Source organism: Pinus tabuliformis, chromosome 5_2 (assembly GCF_031772625.1).
Source record: "Pinus tabuliformis cultivar Carrire ecotype Pingquan chromosome 5_2, CPIR1, whole genome shotgun sequence".
Lineage (NCBI taxonomy): Eukaryota > Viridiplantae > Streptophyta > Pinopsida > Pinales > Pinaceae > Pinus > Pinus tabuliformis.
The window spans coordinates 309,097,651-309,100,505 of NC_142306.1; positions in this window are offsets into that span (position 1 = coordinate 309,097,651).

The following is a 2,855-nucleotide window of genomic DNA, read 5'->3' on the forward strand; positions in this document are numbered from 1 at the left end:
CACAGCTCCATCACTGAAGTGTGCTAAGTGGGATTTGAATGATTTCAAGAATTATGGATTTTCATATATGTAAAGAAGATACTTAAATCTCCCATCAAGAAATTCCCAATCAATTTCATCTTCATGGAATCAATATGCAAGATTACAAAAGCATGTGTGAAACTGATCAATGGATTCATCGGGTGCTTTTCGTAATTTCAGAATTTCTTTATCGAGTGCTTTTGGGTTAAAGTGATTGAGATCACAGTCTATCTGTATGACTAGATGAGCAAGAGAATGAATAGATTTTTTAGGCAGCATGGCACAACATTGCATTGGGTTCCCTCAAAGCGTGTAGACGAATAATGCGTAGGTCATGTATTCTTCAAAGATTCCATGTCTTTCGCATGAGCCTACAACACCAATTGTATGCCTAACCAAGGATACGTGGCCTCCACCATCATATGTTTTATGTGACAAGTTATCTGAGATATTTTCTGAGATAATGAAATCGTTTCCATAAGACATACACTCCGGAAGAGCAACTCTATAGTTAGTCATGATGGATATGTAGAGATTCAAAACAGATGTGAGGACTTAACTTGTCATCTGGCCCTCCTTCTAGTGGTGAAATGCTGACGGTGTTGGACCGGCGAACATGTCAAGGGATCTCCCTGGTAAGAAGTCCCAATTAGACCTCATACCATTTGGTGTAGGAGTCCCAGCAGTGGGTCGTACAGTATCGCCTTGACCTTGGTTTCGCATAGAAGCAAGTAAGATGTCCATGTTGGTAGAAAGGGTGTGACAACTGCGATGAGTCAAGGAAGGTGCATGAACAATTCTAACACACGGAAAGTGGGGTGAGTGCACCCCTTGGAAACCTGTACTAGTACACGGCTTGGAAGGGAACACACGAGCGAAGATGCATCACCAGCTAGAAAGCAAGATAGTGAGAAATCCCAAGTGACGGTTAAACCAATCAACACATTTTAGTAAGATTCATACATACTTATACAGAATAGTCCATTCATGTATGTGTAAGCAAACAAATACATATATCATTAGAGTAAAAAAGATGGCTGGAATATAGCACTACATATGCATGAAACATTTTGTCTCTATTATATTAAGAAGTGTAAGTTCCAGTCATAAAATACATCCATGTACACTCGCTAACTCCGTTAGCCGGACATTACAGCCACACCACCTACACCTCCAAAGAGATATGCTAGCTCTGCATAGTGGAGAAGCCAAGGCTAGTTACAATATTTTCCAAGCTTTCTCTAAGATACTCCTATTGGAAGCTTGGCTAACCAAAAGCCTCCACAATGAGTTATGAGGGACTATTTATAGAAAAGGGTGGGGTGACCCTTAACATTCCCCTTTTTGACCATTCATCTATCCTCATAACTCTTTAACTACTCTATCACTATTACATTCAACTATAGACACTTGAAAAGACATTACATTACAATACGCATGTGCCCATGTGAGACAAAATGGCTTGAGCAAGCCATTCAAGACATCACTGACACTTGGAACGTTGCGGTGAGACCAACTCTTTTACATCCTTGTGATGTTCGAAGGTGGTGAGCTGATGCCAATCTTGGTCATCCGTGAGGTTTTCTATGCACTCTATGGTGACGTCTCTCTGAAGGAAAATCTTGCCTCCGTTGCATCTGGGTACACTGATATGGCTCATCTATCCAACTCATCTGATATCATGCACATCATTGTCTTAAGTGTGGTTGGACCAGTGAAATACTGATGCATAGTGTTTTTGTTGATCTCCAAGTGTGTTTTGGTGACCATGCGCATCAACTTGTCAAAATACATGTTCGGCTCCAGTTGGACTTGCCTCTTGTCTTCACCTTGGTGAGTGTGCCAAATGGGTGGGATCACATGCATGTGCACAATGACATGCATGTTGTTGAATTCCCTTGCATGTGGTCAACAACACTGCTCACCTTGTCTACTCTGTGCCAGCTGCTGGGATGGATCTATAACTTGTACGAGTGCAATTTCATCCGTCTATGCATGTTGTGCCCCCTATTGTACCTATTCCTACTATAACTCATTCTCTTGTATGTGCAGCTCTTGTTCTACCTTGAGTTGCTGCTTTAGAACATGCAACTCCTTCTCTGTTCCTTTCTCTACCTTCGCACGATATTTGTGTCATGTCGTCGCCTCATAGCCTCAACATCCAAATCTTCTTTCGTCATGAGTGGATCTGCTTTGAACTTGTAGCTTTTCTCTACCTCTATGCTGTCAACAACCTTCCTCTTGCACTCGCGGCATGAAGGTGTGCTTCCTTCTGTCGTTGTTGATGGTGCTGCTTGCTATGATGTTGCTGCCATCTTATCTTGAGGTTCTTGTCTACGAACAACTTGATGTCTTCATAGGTAGGCAAGCTCACAAACACTTTCTTGGCTGCAAACTCCATTGTGCTATCAACGGTGTCCTCTGACTCTGTTCTACTGAAGGCCATTGTAGTTGTGTTGTTGAGAGACAGATGAACATCTGTGATGCTTGGAGACATAGAAACACTCATGGCAAGAAATCTGTCAGTTGAAAACTGAAACAAACTTGAGGACTGACTTGCAACATACCTGTGTGACTGATCGTGAAGGTTGCATAATTTTTGCCAGGAGGTCGGGAGACTTACTGCCAAAACTGCACAAGGCATAGTCCGGGTTGTCAGGAGGATTACAAACTACTGTAACTGTGAAATGCACAGTTCATCCTGGTTTGCTGAGGACTTAAACTGTGCAATGCACAATTTCGATCAGCAGTGACATGCAACCAGCAAACTACATTGCGTAGTTTCTGGGGCCAGCAAAACACTGCCTCCAAGAATTGCACAATGCAAGCCTGGA